At 42.2% G+C, this 23,428-nt stretch overlaps 1 long non-coding RNA gene across 3 annotated transcripts; it reads left to right on the top strand.

Annotated features, from left to right (window-relative positions):
- The first annotated feature begins 385 nt into the window (after positions 1 to 385).
- Positions 386 to 6,837, top strand: LOC111098507. Of its 3 annotated transcripts, none has more exons than XR_005368479.1 (2): positions 386 to 423; positions 6,583 to 6,837. It is a non-coding gene; the product is annotated as an uncharacterized LOC111098507 (long non-coding RNA). The 3 variants fall into 3 exon arrangements; XR_005368480.1 differs by lacking the exon at positions 386 to 423 and adding an exon at positions 1,337 to 1,458; XR_005368478.1 differs by lacking the exon at positions 386 to 423 and adding an exon at positions 1,347 to 1,474.
- Positions 6,838 to 23,428: the final 16,591 nt, after the last annotated feature.

The following is a 23,428-nucleotide window of genomic DNA, read 5'->3' as shown; positions in this document are numbered from 1 at the left end:
TCTCAGATTTCCATCCGAAAATAAAATGTTCAGATTCCTCTTTCATCATTTGGCCATTTTGAAGGAGAAGCTCTTTTCCTGAAATGAGTTCTGGGTCAATCGCTGTAAGAAACAACCAAGAGAAGTGATTCTGCAACCCCGGTCATCAGCTCCCACGTGGACATCGAAGTGCAGAGTTAAGATTTTCACCGTCGGTAACTAACCCTGGAGAAACGACGGAAAAGTCCGTCCCCTCCTGACAGTCTCCCACCTGCTTTCGCGCAGAATGTTTAATTGGTCGAGGAAGCCCCGTCTCTAGGGAACCGGCGGTAGAACGCGGGGCCCGCCCGGAGCGCGCGGAGACCGCGGGGGCGGGGGCGGGGGCGGGCGGCGGCGGCGAGCAGAAGGGGGGAGAAGCGCGCGGGGCTCGGGAGTAAGCGGCGGGTACGAGAGGCATCTACCGTGGTCGACTCCGAGGGGCCCTGTCGGGTATCTTCTCGCGCACTAGAAAGCCGAGTCCCCGGGAAATTCCTGAGGACCTAGCGAGTCCCTAAACTCTTCAGGGGCTCCAAGGGGCCCGGCTTCGCGGCGGCCTCGGGCAGTAACGCTGGCGGCTCCACGCGCCCGGCTAGAGCGAGCCGTCTAGGACTCCTCCCGGAGGGACGAAGGTCGCGTTCCCGGGCTGGGGCGAGCAGCGACCCCGCCCAAGGGAAGAGGAACAAAGGGGGGCCGAGAGGGCGACGGGTGCCTGGGGGAGGAAGGGCTGCGGGCCCCCGAGGCCGACCAGCCGCACCCCAACACCCCCCCCCCGGGGCCAAGCTCCGGGCGCGGGAACCCGCCCCACCCCCGCACCTGCCCCGCGTCCCCACGAGCCGCTCCCCGACTTCTGCGCACACTCGGGCCTGCCCCCCGCCCCCGCGCCCGCCCCCGCCGCCCCCGCACCTGCGCCCCGAGGCCCGCCGCGCCCCCGGGGCACCTGCCCCCAGCCCGCGGCCGAGGAGCCTCACCTCCCGCCGTCCGCCACGCGCGCCCACCGCGCCCACCGCGCCCACCGCGCCCGGAGAGCGCTCCGGGAGGCGTCGCGACTCCGGCTGCCTCGGAGCGGCCCGCGGAGCGAGGGCTGAGCGATCCCGCGAGACTGCGCCGCCAGGTCGGGCGGGCAGGTCTGGGCTCGCGGCGGCGGCGGCGGCGGCGGCCCCGGCCCTCCCCCGGCCCTCCCCCGGCCCCGCCTGCGCTGCGGCCGGGCGGCGCCCCATGAGGGACCGTGTGCGGCCGCGGGCCCCGCTGTGCGCCCCGCGCGGCCGCCCCCGCACGGCTGTGCCCCGCGTGTCGCTGTCCCGGGCCAGAGGGCTTCGGCCTCCAAGGGCCTTTGAGAGATCCCTGAAGAGAACCCACTCCCTTTCGGATTTCAGGACACAAAAGAATTCTCGAAGGGGGCAGATTTGCTCCGTGAAGTCAGTTGTCCAAGTTGGTTGGAAAGTGGGTGACTTCCTGGGTAACTGTCCCCCCCCCCAAAAAAAAATCCCTTTTGTTAATTCTGGGCGTCCAGCCACCCACCTGAGGCACAGGTGCACTTCTAGCTCTGGCAGGTCCCACAAGAACCCTAATAGTTGAACTACTTTAGAAGTCAGTCTAGTGTTTAGTACTAGCTATGCCTCACATCATCTCACCTATTATTAATCCCTCCTTTCTTCCTAAGTAAGACATAAGGAACATAAGGATTTTTTTAGTCTCTATTGTTTTGTCTTTTCTAGAATGTCATATGGTTGGAATTGTAAAATATGTAGTTTTTTCAGATTGGGCCTCTTTCACTTAGTAATATTCTTCAGTGTCTTTTCGTGGCTTCATAGCTCATTTCTCATTAGTGCTGGATAAAATTCCATTGTCTGGATGTACCACCGTTTATTTATCCATTCACCTGCTGAAAGAGGCCTTGGTTGGTTTCAAGTTTTGGTGATTGTGACTAAAACTCCTGTAAACACCTGTGAGTAAGTTATCGTGTTGATGTTAAGTTTTCAACTCTTTTGGGCAAATACCAAGTCAGTTTTATAAGAAACTGTCAAAATGTCTTCCAAAGGGTCCTACCATTTTTCATTCCCAATGGCAAAGTTCGAGAGTTCCTGCTGCTCCACATCCTCAACACCATTTGGTGATGTCAATGTTCTATATTTCAGCCATTCTAATAGGAGCACAGTGGAATCGCATTGCTGTTTTAATTTCCACTTCTCTGATGACATACGATGTGAACATCTTTTCACACACTATTTGTGATCTGTGTATCTCCTTTGATGAGGTTTCTGTTAAGGTCTTTGGCCAGTTTTTAAAGTGGGCTGTTTGTTTTCTTATGGTTGGAATTTAAGAGTCCTTTGTATATTTTGGAAAACAATCCTTTATCGGATATATCTTTTGCAAATATTTTCTCCCAGTCTGTGGCTTATCTTCAAAATCTCTTCACACTGTCTTTCGTAGAGCAGAAGTTTTAAATTTTAATGAAGTCCAGTCCATCAATTATTTCTTTCATGGATCATGCCTGTGGTGTTGTATAGAAAAAGTCATCATCAAACCCAAGGACTTCTATATTTTCTCCTATGTTATCTTCTAGGAGTTTTATAATTGTTGAGTTTTTTTTTTTAAGATTTTATTTATTTGACAGAGAGAGAGAGTGCACAAGTAGGGGGAGCAGCAGGCAGAGGGAGAGAGAGAAGCAGACTCTCCACCTAGCACAGAGCCCAATGAGAGCCACCTAGGCACCTGCAGTTTTATAGTTTTGTTTTTCACATTTTGGTCTATAATCTCTTCTGAGTTAATTTTTTTGTGAAGATTTTGTGTAAGATTTGTGACCAGATTTATTGTTTGACATGTGAATGTCCAGTTGTTCCAGGACTATTTGTTGAAAAGATGATCTTTGCTCCATGTATTGTCTTTTCTCCTTTGTCAAAGATGAGTTGCTATATTTATATGGATATATTTCTGGACTCTCTATTCTGTTCATAGTGAACAAAGCAGGACAAGGACGGTGACAGAATGTCTGGGCGAGGGAGACTGTGGGCCCCGGATCAAAAGTAACTGCACCCTCCAACATACACACCTTGTACAGGCTTCCAGCCCTGGACTTGCCCCATACCCCAGCACCTGTCTCTGTTTTGAGCACGTCTGTTGGTACTATTTTTCCAAAAGCATTTGCTCACTTCATGTCTCTGTGCCATATTTTGGTAATTCTCCATTTATTTCAAGCTTTTTCATTATTATTATATTTGTTGTGGTGATCTATGATCCATGATTATGACTCACTGAAAGCTCAGACCAGGTTAGCATTTTTTAGCAGTAGAGTATTTTTTAATTAAGGTATGTACATTGTTTCTTGAGACATAATGCTATTGCGCATTTACTGGACTACAGCATAGTGTAAACATAACTTTTATATGCACCAGGAAACCAAAACATTCATTTGACTTGCTTTATTGCAGTGGTCTGGAACCCAACCCACAGTGTCTCTGAGGTGTGCCTGTATCTGCTTACATTACCCATCTGTTTTTACATGCTATTTTTTCCCTTAGAGCCCTTTGCATATTAATAGTAGTTATTTTAGATTTCTGGTCTGATAATTCCAACATTTCTGTATATCTGAGTCTGGTTCTGAGGCTTGCTCTGGTTCTTCAGATTGAGTCTTCCTGCATTGTACTACCCCCTGTAACTTTTTGTTGAAAGCCAGACACAATGTACCAGGAAAAAGAATAGTGGTAAATGAGGCTTCAGTGATGTGGTGTTGGGCGGGAGTGGAGTAGGGAAACATTCCATAGATCTATGATTAGGTCTCAGTCTTTTAGGGAGCCTGTGAATTTTACAAGAGCTCATCAGTTTATATTCCTCTCAGGTGGGACAATATCCCCGGAGTGGGCTGAGAGGGGTCAGGTATTTTTCTTCTCTCAGGTCAGTTAAGCTCTGATAGAAAGAATCCCAATAGGTTAAGCTTTGGCAAGATAATTTCTCAAGTCTTATTAAGAAGAACAGAATGCTCAGGCATATTTCAATACGATATTTTTCCTCCTTCCCCTGGTAGGAATGTGAGGGGATTTTTCTCCACCAGTTATTGTCAGAACCTGGTAGACCTTCAGGAAGTAAAGCTCAAGGTGTGGGAGTTCCCTGAAGACTGGGTCCCCGTGCGGTTTTTCACTCTTAGACGTGTCCATAACGAGTCTCCAGAAATTCTGCAATTAAGAGTTCAGGCTTTCCCATCCCCAGACCAGAAACTCTATTTCTTCATTTTCTAAAATAAGTATTGCTTTAAGACTTTGATGAATATTTCAGTTGCTACTGCCTTAGCAGGACAAAGTTTCTCTGAATTAAGTTCAAAAGTTCCAAGGGCTATAACAACTCAGAAAAGTTATATAATTTAGCATTGTTGTTAATAGAACACTGATTATATGAAAACCATGATTCTAATAACAAAATTAGGTGATGTTACTAAAATGAAGAGAAGAATATAAATTTTATAGAGTAAATATACCATTGGTAAATTGCATTAAGTTTTTATTTTATTACTTATCCAAACATCTCTGGCCCATCACCAGGCTAAGCAGATGCACATAATAATAATTACATTTCTTGAACTTGGTAATTTGCCTACTCATTAAAATATAGCTTTATACATTAAAATTGTTTTAATTTTGTGATAAAGGTAGGGAGGCAGAACATATTTTATTTAACACTTTGTTAGCTTTCTTTAGGGCTTTTTGGTATGTAGACATGGATTACGGTGTCCTTTGTACTCTTGCCTGGAGTCTGCCCACATCATGTAGGTAGACCTACTTGTAATCCTTGACCTGATGCCTAGGCATTAGGAGTGGAGAGAGCAAACAGCAGTAGGGGGACCCCAGCAGGAGGAGGCTGGGTGAGCTCGAGCAAAGAAAGCAACAGAAGGAGAAAGGAACTTAGGTTCTCAGGGTTCCTTCCCTCCTGAAATTCCCTCCCAAACTCTTGTTTGCCTAACCCTTGAACGCTCTGCTCTGCCTGTGGCTGCAGTCCCTCCAAGTAACACGTGTGAATTCGATGGCTTACTGACTTAATTTGGAGGAGTCTATGAACACAAAGTAGAGGATAGCCTTTATTTAAAAACTTTCACTTGAAGTGCATGGCCTGTCACTCCCTGCTCTAAAAGCTAATTGCTGCAGCATCTGTAGGCAGAGCCATTAACCTTTTGCTGTGATTGAATCCATTATGGTTGGCTAGAAATAATGCACCTTCTAATGACTACCTTCGATATTACTGGGAAATAAAAATTTCAGTAGTAACATGACACTGCAGGAAAGAGCTACATATTTTTAATAACAGTTTGATGTGTAAAATTGTGTCTTTGGAGCTCTGGTATTGTCATTTGCAAATAAAAAGATTCATAATGCCAAAGAAAAACAGCTTCAGCTCTACTAACACTTTGAATTATATTTTGTACCTATGAGTTTACTGTGATTGATTTTACTTTTAGAGACTTCAATACCTACCATCTGGTCACCTTTAATATTGAATATCTTATCCTTTTTTTCTAGCAAAGCAGTTGTATTAAGTCCAATATTAGAAATGATTATTTTCCTCTAAAGCTTGTAGCATCTAGGAGAAAGGACTTCCGTCTCAAATTTAGTAATATAAATAATAGCTAAATTCATTTCCTTTGATATGCAAAACTAACTTTACCCCTAATTGTGCATTATCTGCTGTTAATGACTTAATATATCTTTTTAATTGTCTTAAAAACAAATGGGATAAGTATGTGTTACTGGGAGACAAAGGAAAATATAAATTAAATTTTACAGAAAGTGGAATTAAAGAAACATTATTTTTGCAGCTCAATAGAAAAATGTTATATAAGAGGTGGACTTTGAGGAGCAACATGAATATAACATTATAAAGAGATTTGACGTACCAAATATGGCATGTGAATGTTTAGAGGGAGCTACGGGATAATTTAATACAATAGATCTTGTGTATTTTTGCTTGAAGGCAGAGGCAGAGATTTGCCCTGAAGCTAATGAAGCTTAAACTTGAGGGACCTTTCTACAGCTTTAATTCTATATTTTAAATCTTATGTTTTTTTTTAAAGAACCTCTAAAATTGTACTTTTCCTGAAAGGAGGAAAATAGTATAGTGGAGACCAGGGAAATGGAATAACTCAGAATTTGAGGCAGTTAATAACAACCGCAAGAGCTGATTTCAACTAAGAAAGGGGGAACAGTGGAAGGGGAGGCTGCCGACTTGTGTTCTTATTAATAATACACTTTGTAGAACTAGTTAACTTTTGTTTGTATAACTTTAACAAAACTCAAGACATTTATGTGTGTAGGTGTAGATGTATGTAGGTGTGTATTTGAGGGGCAATAGAGCTGGGCAGTATGGATACGCAAGTTCCTTACTGCACACATCTTCAAGCCAGTATAAGCTCTCCCCATCTCTGTCCCTTGCTTTTCTCCAACCTGGAGGCTCCTTCTGCCTCCTTCTGGAGGCAGAAGGGGGGAGGTGGGAAGTGGGGAGTCCCCGGGAAGAAGAAATGCTTCTCCCATAGTACTTGGCCTGCCCCTTCTCCATTTATGATGAGGAATTTCTTTCCATCAGGAAGTCTTCTTCATTATCTTCTCCCATGGGCTGGATTTTTTCTCTCACTGCTATATCCAAAAGTGAAAATCCACACTCAAGGTGAATTCAGCCTCCAAATGAAGCTGCTAATGGACAACTAAAGCCACGATTACAATATTGTATACCTGAAACTCATGTTGTATACCAATTTTGCCTCAAAACAAACAACAAATGTGGGTCAATTTTGGTCTCTTTGTAAATAAGATTCTGGATGGTCACTCATTTTAATGCTAAGACATGCCTTTTGCTTAAATGACTCTACTTTTGCTCAAATTGAATGGATTATAACCTTAAGGATGGTATTTTATTAAAAAGAGAGAAAGATGATTTAAACAGGAACTTCATGAGTAGAATATTTTCATTTCAGTAAAAACCTTGGATAAAAGAAACTTGCATTTTAATTTGATTAACAAATCTATTTTAGCAAAAATGACACTAAGAATTATGTGGACAGTTGAACAACCATAGACACTTGAGATTATAAAAGCAGTTCTCAGAGCTTATTATAGTTACAAGACAAATATGAAAGTTATAGAATGTTTTCCTAAATAAATTTCAATTGGTTTTAACCAAAGACACAATTGGCAGGTCTATATTTAAGTTGGGTGAGATCAGCATGGGGTGGTGGGGAGGAATGTCAGAGATGGAGCAGAGAGATAACAAGATATATTTCCAAGGAGCTATAAGAAACTATTGACATTGGGTCCCTTGTGACTGATCGGAATAAATAGAGTCTAAGGCAGAGGCTGATGTGCAAAGGCTACTCTTACTGAATATATATTACTTTTATAAAAATATTCTGAAGAAAAATTTCACAATGTAGTATATATAAAACAGCAAAGGACAAAAATGAAATAAAAATGGTAAAAGCAACAATTTACCACCATACACCTATTAGGAAGGCCAACATCCACAACATCCACTTGTTACCAAAGTTGGACATGGATAGACATAGGGCTGGACCCAAATATCAAAGGCACAGGCAAGGCTTTATTAGGGCTACAGCTCAAGATGAAGGGAGACAGCACTAATAAAACTAGTCAAGCTGGCTTCCACCAATTGAGGGGGGTCCTGTCTATACAGAGAAAGCTGCAGCGCAGGTTCTCACCATCTGATATTACTAACAAGAGGAAGGGGAAGAGCACCTGGGTGGCTGGGTGGTTCAGCAGCTGCCTTCTTCTGCTCAGGTCCTGATCCCAGGGTCCTGGGATGGAGTCTGGCATCGAGCTCCCTGCAGGGAGCCTGCTTCTCCCTCTGCTTGTCTCTGCCTCTCTGTGTGTGTCTTCCATGAATAAACAAATAAATAATCTTTAAAAAGGGGGGGGGGGGTGCCTCATTCTGATTGGCTGGAAGGGCCTCCTCCTAATTGGTCAAAATTGGCAGGCAGCTCAGGCAGCTTACTGGTGGGTTTTGGATCATGATCTGTATTAAGTCTTGCTGGTAAGTAGGGCCACATCCTGCTTCTGCTCTGTAAGAAAAGTGGTTTAAGAGGAACAGCCAGCAGGGCAGCCCCAGTGGTGCAGTGGTTTAGCGCCACCTGAAGCCCAGGGTGTGATCCTGGAGACGGGGGATTGCGTCCCACGTCGGGCTCCCTGCATGGAGCCTGCTTCTCCCTCTGCCTCTCTCTCTGTGTATCTCTATGAATAAATAAATAAAATCTTTAAAAAAAAAAAGGGGGGAGGAACAGCCAACAGAAAGTGCCCCAGGTACACAATGTTTTTCACTTGAGTCTTGTTCCCATGGTCCCTGTCTCACACTGACAACATCAGATTCTAGCAAGGACATGGAATAACTGCACCACTCATTCATTGCTGGTGATACCCTGTTGTGGAAAGCAAAGTGACAATTTCTTACAAAACTAAACATACTCTTACCATACTACCATATAATCCAGCAATCATATTCTTTGGTATTTACCCAAAAAGAATTGAAAACCTACGTTCATGAAGAAACTTGCACACTGATGTTTATGGTAACTTTATTCATAATTGTCAAAATCTGGAAGCAGCCAAGATCTCTCTCAGTAGGTGTTATGGACTGAATGTTTATACTCCCAAATTAGTATATTGAAGCCCTAACCACCAATATGATGTATTAGGAGGTGGGGGTCTTTTAGGGGGAATTAGGTTTTTGTTTTTGTTTTTTTAAGATTTTATTTATTCATGAGGGCACACACACACACACACACACACACAAAGAGGCAGAGACACAGGCAGAGGAGGAGCAGGCTCCATGCAGGGATCCTGATGTGGGACTCGATCCCAGGACTCCAGGATCACGCCCTGGGCTGAAGGCAGGCACCAAACCGCTGAGCCACCCAGGGATCCCAGGTAATAAGGTTTTGATGAGGTCATGAGAGTAGAGTCCCCATACTGGGATTAGTATCCTTCTAAGAGGAAGAGACACCAGAGCTTCCTTTTTCCATCATGTGCAGATACAGCCAGAAGGTGAGCATCTGCAAGCCAAGAAGGAGGCCCTCACAAAGTACAAAGAACCAGATATGCTGAGACCTTGATTTTAGACTTCTCAGCCTCCAGAGCTGTTTTTTTGCTTAAGCCACTCAATCTATGGTGTTTTGTTGCAGCACCATAAGCTGACTAAGACAGTAGGTGATGGAATAAATAAAGCATGGTACATCCAGACAATGGAATGATAATTATTTAGCACTAAAAAGAAATGAGCTATCAAGCCATGAAAAGACATGAAGAAACCTTAAAAGCATATTACTAACTAAAGGAGCCAATGTGGAAAAGCTAAGTATTATAGTATGGTCCAACCATATCATACTTAGGAAAAGGCAAAACCATGAAAACAGTAAAAAAGATCAGTGGTCACCAGGGATGGAAGGGAGAGGGGGATGAATAGGTGGAGCATAGAGGACTTTCAGAACAATGAAACTATTCAGTATGATACTTTAACTGTGGACACATGCCGTTTTACAGCTGTCAAAACCCATAGAATATACAGCACAAGAGTGAACCTTAACTTAAAGTATGGATTCTGAATGGTGCACCTGGGTGGCTCAGTTGGTTAAGTGTCTGCCTTCGGCTCAGGTCATGATCCCAGAGTCCTGGGATCAAGCCCTGTATTGCTTCCTGCTCTGCGGGGAGTCTGCTTCTCCCTCTCCCTCTGCCTCCTACCCCCAGTTCTGGTGCACACTCTATCAAATAAATGAATATAATCTTTTTTTTTAAAAAAAAAGTGGGATGCCTGGGTGGCTCAGCGGTTGAGTGTCTGCCTTTGGCTCAGGGCATGATCCTGGCTGAAGTCCCAGGATCGAGTCCCACATCGGGCTTCCTGCATGGAGCCTGCTTCTCCCTCTACCTGTGTCTGCCTCTGTGTGTGTGTGTGTGTCTCTCATGAATGAATGAATGAATGAATGAATAAATAAATAAATAAATCTTTTTTAAAAAGTATGTATTCTGGGTGATAATGACATCTCAATGTAGATTCATCAGTTGCAATAAATGTACCACTCTAGTATGGGATGTCATTAGTGAGGGAAGCTGCATGTGATGGCTGGTAGTATCTGGGAGCTCTCTGTACTTCCCAATTCAATTTTGCTGTGAACGTAAAGTGTTCTGAAATACAAAGTTCATTAAAAAAGAAAAAGAAAGAGTTCCATGAAAACTTCCCTGAACAAGACTAGCATCTTGGGTTTGAGAGTCTGGTGGTTAATTTCAAGAGATGGGAGAAGTGAGGGTCCCTATCAGGGCCTTAAAAAGTTATAGACAAGATGAGATTATAAGAATGCTCTAAAACAATTACTTAGACAAATGGGGAGGAAAAAAAAGAAGATCTATAAGCAGATAGACCACTATTTCTACTACTCTGCCTAGAGGCAGCAGTCAAATCCCTAGCAGTGGGATGGAGGTGAAGGGTAATAGAGGATTCCCACTGCCCTGCAACAAGTCAGGAATGACTAAGTCCTACTGTGTGTATCTGTGGGATGCGGGGGGAGGGGGTGTTGTACCAGGGTCCCAAGAAATGTCAGAAAAAAACACTAGTAGGGAAATGAATGATACTGCCAGATCTTAGGGAGAAATTAGAGAAATTTTTAGAAAAGTATATATGTCTTGGTCATGTTTCAAACAGTTTGGCAACTGGAATTCTCATTTAAGAAATCTTACAGTAGAGAGCTATATGCTACCAAACTGCAGAAAATGTTGGAATGGATACACACACTCCTTGGCTTTTTACTGCTGGACTAGTTTAACCATGATTGAGGTGTTGGCAGCCCATTGTATTCAACAAGAAAAATAGTGATTTGAGACATTTTGTAACTATCATGAGCTGCAGAGAAACCACATCAAGGAGGAAAAAACTGGATACATCTCGGACATTAGGGATGATTATTAGATCTGCTTTTATCATTTTATTTAGCATTTGATTCCCTGGTAAAGCCTTTTGCATAAGCCTATCTCCTACACTTTTCTAAACCTAATTTATGCACATTTCCATTTCTGGGTAAGATGGAAAATCTCACAATGGAAAACTGATTCTCTTTTGGGAAAGGAGTGTTTTTTCTAATTGCTCCCATACTTTTGGTAATGAGCCTTTTTAAACATTTCTCCTGATCACGGTTCTAAGCTTCAAATATAACAGTGAAATTCCTTAAAAACAAGAAATAAGAAAAACGACTTTGAGTTGGGAGAAGCCTGGAAAACGAATGAGGCATTTGGTCTGGTGTTCTGTAGAGAGCCTGGTGAAAGGCATGGTGGGGGTGGGGGTGGGGAATACGCACAACCACCAGGTTTTGTGAAGGTAAGTATAGTCCCTGCAAACAGTCTTCCCTTTATATTTTACATTGGATAGCAAGAGGCACTGTAGGGTGTCTAATGCCAAGGGCTGTAGCTTTAGGCTTCCTGGGTTGGAAACCTGTGCTAGACATTTACTAACTCTGTACCCCAGGTAAGTGTCTTCAGTTCTCTGTCATGGCTTCTCTATCTGTCAAATCAGTGCAACAATAATAATGTATTTCTCACTGGTTGCTGTGAGACTTAAGAATTAGTTTATATAAAGCATTGCAACTATTACCTGGCAAGTAGTAAGATGTCCAATTAATGTTGGCTACTAAGTCCATTGAAGAGGCCTTCTGGGATACAGGCATTTGATGGCAACATGACCTAGTCTGATTGGGACATCAGACATTCCCTGTCTCTTCCCGTCTCAGGAGGTGCTTTCGAGAATCACACAGCAACCACTTGATATTGCCCATGAGTTTACAGGTTAACTGCGGGGCGGGGGGTGCATCTTCTGGTCTCAGCTAAGCTTCATGCATCTGTGGTCCTCCACAAGCCAGCAAGGTGCGAATGCTTCCAGAGGTCGGCTGGCTATTGGCTGTGCCGCTTCTCTTCCCCATATTGCCCTGTATTCTCCAGCAGCCTTTTCCAGCTAGGGTTCATCCACAGGGTTCTCAGGGTTTCCAGAAGGACAGCAAAAATACGCAAGGCCATTTGAGACCTAGACTCACAACTGGCGAATATTGCTTCTGTTGGATTCTGAGCTAAGGAATCAGAAGTGAGCTACAAGGGGAAGTGAGCTACAAGGCCAGCCCAGACTCAAGGGGTGGGTGAATGCCATCTCTCCATGGGAGGAGCTTTAACATCATCTTGCAAAGGGAAGTGGGTAAAGGGGAGAGAGTAAAGTGTAGCCACTTTTGCAAACAGTCTTCTGCACTACCCAGTTTAATAATTTCTTCTACAGCATTTCTGGCAGGTGGTCACATGGATCACCTTGAAAGACGGGCAAATCGCTGTTTTATAAGGCAGCTCTATGTTGGAAAGTTATTCATTATTATGCCCCTGTAAAGACACTGACTCTCATAGAATCTTTGAATCATAGGATTGAAGGTCATCCAGGCAACGAACATGTTGAAGCCGGATTCCTGTACAGGAAGCCACAGGAAGTCTGCAATTTCCCCGGATTTGTCCCGGTTCTATCTTTTGGAGCAAAACAAAACATTATGTTTTAAAGAGATTCTTACCAAGGCCTACTTGGCCATTACATAACAGGTACATATTCCATTACAGTCCCTATTCATTTTTTTCATTCATTTATTCATACATTCAGTATCTATTAAACTGATTCCTAGGCCAGGCACTCATCTTAAAATGAGGAAGAGCGTGACATTTCAAATCACTTAGATTTACCTATCAGTCCCATTTTGCCACTTGCCAACAATGTAACTTAAGAAGTTACTTGATTTCTCTAATTCTCAGGTTCCTCATCTGAAAAATGAGTATGTAATTACCCTTACCTCACAGGGTGGTTGTGATAAATTAAATAACAAATACAAAGTGTCTGGCCTTTAGTAGACACTCAGTTAATGATAGCTATTGTCGTTATTATTTCTCTTAGGGGACTATCCTTGCCCTGGATGTTTCCTGGGATCTCACAGTCTCCTGTGGTCCTTGATTACTCCTCATGTCTTGGCAATAAGTAATATTTTACAGCAACAGCATAGCATAGCATAGCATAGCGGTTTGAATAAATGGCCCTTGCATTCAGACATATGTGGGTTTGAAACCTGGCTCAGCCATTCACTAATCTGTGACTTAGACTCTTAAAGTTTTAGTTTAAGAATCTGAAAAATTAGAATAATAATAATTCATAGATTTGGTATGAGGATTATATGAGAGATAATCCTTATACCATAAATAATATATGGGTTTTATGTACCCTTATATTATTTAACTATCATGAGCTGCAGAGACTCTATATCAAGGAGGGAAAAACTGGATACATCTTGGACATTAGGGATGATGTATCCCTAATCTGCCTTATATTACTTAAGGGTACATAAAACCCATAGCATGGTGCCTGACATTTTGTAAGTCCCTCCACTGCCCGCTCTCCACCTAATGGAAGCTATGAATTTAATCCAGTGCATTGTCATATGTGCAGCATGGTGTCGTGGGAAGACTAGAAGAAAACTTGAGTTAAGTTGCTCCAGCTCTCAGAGTCTTCACCTCAATGTGTAAGGAAGGGGATGGATCCTGATGTCCCCAGGACAGCTTACAGTTCCAGTAGCCCATGATTCACTTCTTCTGGTTCTCTTATTCCTTTCATCAGAAACAGAATTAGGTAGGAGTGTCAGGGTGACCATAGAGAGCCCAAGAAAGTGGAAATTCACAGCCCTTCCAAGATTAAGTAATCTCTTACTGTGAGCATCTCTTCTCTGCTTCCCAAGAATATGCTAGGCCACCCTCTCATTGACAATCATGTACTGTGGTCTGGAAGGCCAAAGTTAGGGAGAAATTGCCCTCTTTCGTCCAGAGTTTATGCCAGGAATTTAATAAAGTGCTAGATAGAATACAGGGTGTCACAGCAGCTGCAGGCAACTAGACAGAGACTGTTCTAGAAAGTAGAAATGCCACTGTCAAATGTTACAGTAAATGTTTAATAAACTTTATTGTTTTCTTACATTTCCCCTAATATGTCCTCAAAAGTGTAGAAAAACAACCTTTTGCCTCTTCCTCTACACCTTCTCATGTATGCTTTTTGTGATTTTCTTTTGAATGACGTCTTATATACATAACAGGTGTGGAAATAACCTAAAATTGAAGGACAGCGATAACTAACGGCCAGGGATTAATTTCCTGTCACTGGCTTAACTATTGTTCAGAGGTTAGAAAGGAAGATTGTAGCAAATTATTTCCTTCCATGCTGAGAAGGAAGTGCCTTATGCTGAGGCTAAGCATGCGCTTTGAAAAAAAATTGATCTGTCTTGGCAAATGATGTCCTTAAGGATAAGTCTCCCAGACCTGAGGACTGGATCTAAGATGAGACGGAGAAGTTTGCACAACAATGGTGGGTCCTGTGTTTGCCTGTTTGTTTTTCCTTAATGCCAAGAGCTCCCACTAGTGTTAAAACATATCCACAGGAAATACTCAGAGCAACCCATGATTCTGACTAGCTTAAGTGAAAGATCTGGTGTGCCTGTGCTCTGGTCATCACATAATACTTAGAGCAACCTATCCAGGCTAACAGCTACATGCAGGCTAATCTTGTTATTGTTGGCTTAGGTTCCATATAGGGCTTAACATTCCTTTTATGTTTATCCTTTCCTCAAAGGCTCCCTTGTAAGTTATCTAAAAAATCTACCATATTTAACAATGTAGTTGAGCAAAGAAAAATATATATATAGTGATAATATATATAATGAAATATAATCTGGGGATCCCTGGATGGCTCAGCCGTTTAGTGCCTGCCTTCAGCCCAGGGCAAGGTCCTGGAGGCCCCGGATCGAGTCCCACATCGGGCTCCCTGCATGGAGCCTGCTTCTCCCTCTGCCTGTGTCTCTGCCTCTTTCTCTGTGTCTCTCATGAATAAATAAATAAAATATTTTTTAAAAAGAGATATAATCTACACTTTTATATTATATATTATTTATCTATATAGTGAAATATTATATATATATATATTTTTTTTTTCAACCCTCATGATAGAATGTTCCACTCCTTCAACACCACTGCAAGGACAGTCATGTCTTGTCAAATTCCTGTCAATCTCAACTGGAATGTTGTTCTCTAAGCAGCTAACAATATAGAGACATATCTATGTTATTTGTACAAAAAATAAGTATCCAGATACTAGTCTGTTCTCTTAAACCACTGAAAGAGAGAGATTGTGGGAGATAGTGCTAGTTTAGGCACAAAATAGTAGAGTTTGTAATAAATCAAGCCCCATAATGTATTAGAGCTATTATAAAACTTTTGTGAACATTTATAAATCTTTCTTATCTCTAAGAATGTAATAAGGAGGGGTGACTGGGTGGCTGACTCGATTGCATCTAACTCTTGATTTCAGCTTAGGTCATGATCTCAGGGTCATGAGATCTAGCCCTGCGACTGGCTCCACACTCAGCTCAGAGTCTGCTTGTCCTTCACCCTCCTCCTTCTCCTCTGACCCTCCTCCTATGCACTGTCTCTCTTTCTCTCAAATAAATAAATAAAATCTTGAAAAAAAAATTTAATAAGGAAAAATCAGTCAGACATAAACATACCTTGCAGTGTATTATGGGTAAAGCCTTGTGGCCTGTCATAGTGGTAGAAAAATCACCCCTGAGAACAAAATAGGTATTAACAAGAAAACTTATCACTGTGGCAGGTCCATCAAAAATTATTTGGACATAATTGCAAACTTCTATAGCATACGATAATTAGTCAGTTTTCTGTAACATGGCTTTAATAGTATGATAATTAAGTCAGGTAAAAAACAAAACAAAACAAACCAGTCCATACTATAGGAAGAATAGAAAGACTGAAATCACTAGACAAGAGACAAAGAATAACATGGGAGAGAAAGAAACCATTCAGCAAAGACATCCACGGAACTACAGATCTAGAAGTGTTGGGAGCCAAGTCAGCCTACCATCACTCCATGGACCTCCTGCATATTGCCCTGCCCCCCATGATAAAGTTTTGGAAATATTTTAGATGATAATTATAATGAACATTTATTGAGTACTTACCATGAGTCAGACATTTGCTGAATGGTTGCATCATCTTGCTTGGTTCTGCCAGTAACCGCCCTCCTAAAAGGTAGGTACTATTATCATTGCCATTTTACAGCTGGCTCCTAGAGACTGAGTAACTTGCCTAAGGTAACACAGCGAGGAAGTGAGAGGGCCAGAAAGGGAATGATCCCACATCTCTCTGGCTTGGACCCTCTACCCACCATTTGCCTGTTGCTCAGCTGTGATCCCCTGTGCATCCCAGGGGTCTAGGTCTGCGCTATCGTATAGGGAAACCACTAACTGCACGTGGTGCCTCAAATTAATTTAAAATTAAATAAAGTTTAAAATTCAGTTCCTCAGGGTGCCTAGGTGGCGTGGTCAGTTAAGCGTCTGACTCCTGGTTTTGGCTCAAGACATGATCTCAGAGTCGTGAGACCGATTCCCGCCTCTGGCTCCATACTCAGGGCGGAATCTGCTTCTTTCCCTCTGTCCCTCCCTTCCTCTCTCTCTCTCAAATAAATAAATAAATAAAATCTTTTAAAAAATAAAATAAGCTTATTCGTCATGGAGACCACTTGATACCTGTTTCCTGTGATTGGAGGTAGTGTAAAAAAAAAAAAAATTCCTACCTCCATTTGCCTAATAGCTTCACTTTCTCAAGTTTGGTTTTTCTTCTGTAATTCTTCCTTCTTTCCTCTACCCCTGAAAAGGTGGGAGATTTCAATATTTTGTGGAAAAGACCATCACCTCCTGGATTGGGAAAGTCCCTCCTCACTTTCCCACATGAGGTCTTTGCTTACCCCGTCGTGTCACATTTAGTTGTTCATGGATCTGTCATCTCCCTCACTAGCTGGACGACACTGACCACTTGCAAGCAGAGATAGTTATACCTCCTTGCATCCTTAATTCTTTTTTTAAAAAAATATTTTATTTAAAAAATGTATTTATTTATTCATGAGAGACACAGAGAGAGAGGAAGAGACATAGGCAGAAGGAGAAGCAGGTTCCCTTCGGGGAGACCAAAGCGGGACTCGATCCCAGGACCCTGGGATCACCACTTGACCCGAAGGCAGATGCTCAACCACTGAGACACCCAGGTACCCTGCATCCCTAATTCTTATCCCAGGGCCTGGCAGACCTAAAGAGCTCCAAATAGAGCACTGGAATGAATCAATATTACAGTTTATGAAACATATTCATTTATTCATCATCAAAATATTTTACATAGAAAATTTGAATATAAGAAACGCATGCCAGAAACTTTACTGATATTAATTTTAATATATAAGGAATACATGTACTTAAAATACCATGAACTGTGCTCTTTATCATGTGGTTTATCTTAATCCCATCGATTTTTCAGCAATTTCCAGCAGATGGCACCAATAAATATTGTCATAGGACTGAACTGGAAATTGGTTGGTATTTTTTGACATGTACCTAAAAAAAAAAAAAGCAAAATGAATAACACTTACTTAGTTCAAATGATAATAATAACTAGCATTTATTTAGCATTTTCCAGTTAACAAAGTGCTTTTATACCCTTGTCTTAATTGTCTTTCGAATTCTGTCAAAGTACTGAGAAAATTTTATTATGCATTTTAGATTTTTGTTGACATCTCATGTAGTCACAGTAACAGGATAATTTATGCCAGTTAATGACTGTATTGTTAGTTTATATTTATGACACACCAATCTTTCAAAGACCAAAACTTTCTATGAAAAATTTGGGCATGATCCTACACATGAGAACTGAACAGTCACTCAGACACTAATAATTTAGTGAACTATTCTTCTGGCTCATTAAACAGTAATGATTCCTTTCATTTATATAGTGTGCTGTGGATGCAAAGTGCTTGCACAGACACAGCACACTATATAAATGAAAGGAATCATTACTTGCAACAGCTTTATAATGCGGGTAAGAAACTAGCTCTCTTCCTGTCCTTTCCCATTCTTCATTCCTCCTCTTGGGCCCTGTTGCTGCCTTTTCCAGCTTCACTAGCTCAGCCTTAATATGTCATAAATTTTGGCAAAACTCCAGAGACACATGAATGGCAATTAATATTGGTTTCATTTTAAAAATTACAGGGAAATACTCAAGTTAAAACTCATGTCTCAGGGCACAGAGTTATCTGACACCAGGGTCCCAAACAGGAATGTCTACCTTTCCTCTCCCTTCCCAGCTAGACGGAGTCATGTTTCCTCCCCACAGCTTCTAGAAACCACTACCATAATTTCTATCTCTATGGATGTGCCTATTCTGAAACAGTTTCTATAAATGGGATCATTCAATGTGTGTGCTTTGTGGCTAACATTCTCCTAGCACAGTATTTTCAAGATTCGTTCATGTCTGTTGGGTTTGGTTGGTGTATAGTATAGTTTAATTCTATTTCCTTACTGATTTTCTGCCGGGGTGTTCTATTATTAAACGTGGGGTAAAAAATGATTCTACCCTTTTGTTCTCACCCTGTAACTTAAAGTATTGTATATAAAGTGCCTTCCGAAAAATAGATGAAATAATTACAATAAATTATAATAAATTAATATATTTACAATTTCATTGTAAGTGTAACAGGAGAGAAAAACAGAAGTAAAAATGTAAAAACTGCAACATATGGGCAGCCTGGGTGGCTCAGGGGTTTAGTGCCGCCTTCAGCCCAGGGCATGATCCTGGAGACCCGGGATCCAGTCCCAGGTCAGGCTCCCTGCAGGGAGCCTGCTTCTCCCTCTGCCTGTGTCTCTGCCCTCCCACCCTTCCACCCCCCTATGTCTTTCATGAATAAATAAATAAAATCTTTAAAAAAAAACCAACCTGCAACATATGATGATCTTATACCTTTTAAATGGCCCAATGGGTAAAGAGTTTCTATTGGGATAAGAAGCCAAAATTTGAGGGGGTCAAAAAAAGGATTATGTTGATTCTTTTGTCTTGTTAAAATGGGACTTTACAGAATAGTAATCAAGTTTACACAAAAGTGTCTGTTGCAAAGTGTCTTTTGCAAGTCAGAAAAGGATTTTCTGATAAATGAGTCAAAGATGGCAGCATAAGTTACTTGCAAAGGCATAAGAGAATCAGGCTGATGCAATGTGTGTTACTTTCAGGATCAAATATACAGCATGGTGACCAGAGTCACCAGTATTGTATTATATACTTGAAATTTGCTAAAAGAGTAGTTCTTAAATGTTCTCAACACACACACACAAATGGTAATTATGTGAGGTGTTGGAGGTGTTAACTAACCTTATTAAGGTAATCACGTTGCAGTACACATGTGTATCGAATCACCATATTGCACACCTTAAAATTTACACAATGTTATATATCAATTATATCTCAATAAGGCTGGAAAATAAAACAGAAAAAAGGTGCAGTATTTTCCTGCATTTGTCAATGCCACTTCTGCTGGATGGGCTATCAGTGCATGCAGAGCAACTCGCCAAGTCTTGGCAGAAGTGCTGCTTCAGGGGATCCCTGGGTGGCTCAGCGGTTTGGCGCCTGCCTTTGGCCCAGGGCGCGATCCTGGAGTCCCGGGATGGAGTCCCGCATCGGGCTCCAGGCATGGGGCATGCAGCCTGCTTCTCCTTCTGCCTGTGTCTCTGCCTCTCTCTGTGTGTCTATCATAAGTAAATAAATAAAGAAGTGCTGCTTCATCAGGAGAAGTATTAACTTTAATATCTAGCCCTGAGTCCTGACACATGCATAACCTGATTTCGAGAATTTAATTGGCATGCTTGACTTAATATTAAGGACTGTCTACATTGAGTTGATGAGGATGTGGAGAGAGGGGAACCTTCTTGCACTGCTGGTGGAAATGCAAACTGGTGCAGCCACTCTGGAAAACAGTGTGGAGTTTCCTCAGAAAGTTAAAAATAGAACTACCCTATGATCCATCAATCACAAAAATACAGATTCAAAGGAGTACGTGTACCCCTATGTTTATAACAGCACTATCAACAATAGCTAAACTATGGAAAGAGCCCAAATGTCCACCAACTGATGAACGGATAAAGAAGTGGTACATATATACAATGGAATATTACTCAGCCATCAAAAAGAATGAAATCTTGCCATTTGCAATGACATGGATGGAACTAGAGTGTATTATGCTAAGTGAAATAAAAGAAAGACCAGTACCATATGGTCTCACTCATATGAGGAATTTAGGAAACAAGATAGATGGGGAGGGCGGGAAGAGAGAGGGATACAAACCATAAGAGACTCTTAATAATAGAGAACAAACAGGGTTGATGGAGGGGGGTGGGGAGGGGTAGTGGGCTAATGGGTAATGGGGATTAAGGAGGGCACCTGTCGTGATGACTGCTGGGTGCCGTATGTAAGATAAACCACTGAATTCTACATCTGAAACCAATATTGCACTGTATGTTAATTAAAATTTAAATAAAAATTTGAAAAGGAAAGAATTGTCTACCTTGAGATTTCATAATGTACTTTGTTCTTCACCATGCTTGATTCAGCAACTTAGTGACCTTGTAGTTGCAGGCATGTTTGCCATCTCTTTTTCCTTTCTACCTTACATAATGAATGAATTTTTTAAGGCTTAAGTAAAGAACCAAAAGGAATGACTGTGGAGTTGATCCCCTGGGAGATGTTTGAAAATTTGGGACTCCTTTCTTCTAGACTGTGCTTTCTCCTCTTAGCACGGCAGGACCTGGGGTCTCTGGTTCCAGCAGTCTTCACTGGGCTCAGGTGATTTTATGATGTCTAGTTGCGTTCAGATTTGTGATCTTCTAGGGTAAGACACTGTACTGGGGGAGGCTGGTTAGACCACAGAGGGATCACCATGACCTTCAAGCCTGTTCATTTTCATCTGTCAGACAAATAGATTTTGCTTTTGTTGTATACAGAGTTAGGGCAAGGATATTGTTCTGACTGAGAGGAAGGATGATGTCATTTCTTTGCTAACTGTAGTCATTGTTCAGGAACATATTGATATGGTTCTATAGCTGGGTTTATAAGTGTTTTGCTTGTAAATGGCCAAGGTATGCATGGACATCTTTGTCTAGACAGGCTTTGGCACTCACAGGAAATCTCTGTTTTTCCTTTTCCCTTGGTCCCTGAAATGTGCACAAAGTCCTTTCCCTTGTTCTTTACCACTCCTCAGACTATGTTCTAGGGTCCTCTGATTTATCCATCAGGATTCAGTAATAGATAATAGAACACTCTTTTGCTTGTTTTAGCAAGAAGGGATTCAATATAAAAAATTAGGTGCTTATAGAACTTCAAGAGGGGCTGGAGGGACAGGTTCTAGGCTAAACTCCTGGGGATGAGCTCTAATTCAGCTCCACATAACTGACCTGGCAAAGGAATTGCTAGAAAAGAAGAGGAGAGAAACTTAGGATCTTGGTCAAAGTTTTTGCCACAACGGTGTCATTGATTAGATATACGGATCAACATTGTTTTATTATGTTAAGACTGGGGAAAAACTGGGGCACCTGGGTGGCTCAGTGGTTGAGTGTCTGCCTTTGGCTCAGGTTGTGATCCTGGGGTCCTGGGATCGAGTCCCACATCAGATTCCCCACAGGGAGCCTGCTTCTCCCTCTGCCTATGTCTCTGCCTCTCTCTGTGTGTCTCTCATGAATAAATAGAATCTTGAAGAAAAAAAAAAAAAGGATTGGGAAAAAACTGACCTGTCTCTTGGGCCCATCCAATATAGTCCACAGACCTGCAACATCAAATCCCCCAAGAGCTTGTATACAAATGCAGAATCTTGGGCTTCCACCGCTACCCTGATGAATTCAAAGCATTGAGGGAGGGCAGAGCCCGGGAATTTGTACTAACCAAGTCCTCTAGGTGATAGACACAGCAAGGGTGACCAACCGTCCTGGTTTGCCAGGAACTGTTGAAGAGATCTGTGGGGCTTGGGGCTTGCATTGCTAAAACTTGAAAAACCCTGGGGAGGACAGGACCAAGTGGTCAGCTCAGATGCAACACTAGTTTGGGAAATACATCTTTGGCCATCTGTGTAGACGCTTGTTGGTGGGGAGTGGAGGGGAGATTTGTGACTCATAGATAGAAGGGACAATATTATCGGAGCAAAGTGACAGTGAAATTCTGCTCACTGAAAATAACTTTAGTCAAAATAGCAAAATGCTCATTTGTCACTACTTGTCATATACCACAGAAAGAAGGTGCCAAAATTCCCAGCTGAATGACTTGAGAGTGAGATGACAAATTGAGAAAGCACGTGTTGCAGAGGAATGTCCACATGCCATACACATTCAGTTGTACAACGTTTTTTTCCGATAACTGAATTTAATTTTAATCTCAAGCCCCCCCTTCCCCTCCACCCCGCCCCGGTATGGTAGCATAACTTAATCCCAGCCATTTTAGAGAAAACCCAGTCAAATCAGAGTGTTTTAATTCCAATTCAGGGTTTGTTTGTTTTTTTTCATTCGATTCAAGATTTTCACCACCCTCCCCACCCCATTCCCTGGATTATGGCTAAATTCCAGGAGCTCTCACAGAGCCACAGGGTTGGAGGTCAGGGAGGTGGATGTCCCCTTCTTATATTTCTGGAGATGTGCATCACCCCACTGGAAATTTGTAGGACATCTGGGTTCTCCATCTGATCTGTAGTGGGTCCAAGAAGGTCACTTCCCCTCCCTCTTTTCTCCATCTCAAAGTATCTTCAGGCCCGCTGACCTTCCTTAGCTACATTTGAGCCCCTCATTATGGAGTGGGAAGGGCTTACAAACATACATTCTGGATGTCCTCCCACACTACCGCAGGGTTGTAGGCGATCTATTATGGTTGTCTCAGGCTCCATCTGCCTAGACATATCAGTTGCCATTTCTATTACGGATAACTCACCACATAGGCCTGGAGCGATTGCAGGAGGCTTGTCACCTGGATTTTCACCTGGGAGCAAGGCACAGAACCTCTGTTCTTGAATCCCCCAATCTGTCTGAATTTTCTTTGGAGGATTCAGTTGTGAATCTTCTGGCACAGGAACCTGCTCAGGACCCACAATGTCCTTCTCCTCACTGACTTTCAGTTCCTCCCTTCATCCCCCAGTCCAAAGAATTGTTATTTCAACCCAAGTGGGAAAATTTGCATAATCAAGGACTACTCTCAATTTGTATTTATGGCATCAATTTTATACCTTGAGTTCTTCAGGATTGGAGCAGAAACTGCTATTTGCAACCCTATAGCCACTCTCTTTCTACTTCTGATTTTATTTTAGAGCATATACCCTATAAAAGATTACAATTTCTAGGCTCTTTTGCAGCTAAGCATAGCCACGTGACTAAGTTCTGGCAAATGAAATACAAGCATGAGTGTTCATGGGACCTCTGTGCTGCCTAGGTAAGTGATCTGACTCCACAGGAAGGAATACTTTT

The sequence above is a fragment of the Canis lupus genome, chromosome 13 (assembly GCF_011100685.1).
Source record: "Canis lupus familiaris isolate Mischka breed German Shepherd chromosome 13, alternate assembly UU_Cfam_GSD_1.0, whole genome shotgun sequence".
Taxonomy (NCBI): Eukaryota; Metazoa; Chordata; class Mammalia; order Carnivora; family Canidae; genus Canis; species Canis lupus.
This window is presented reverse-complemented; position numbering and strand designations above follow the sequence as displayed.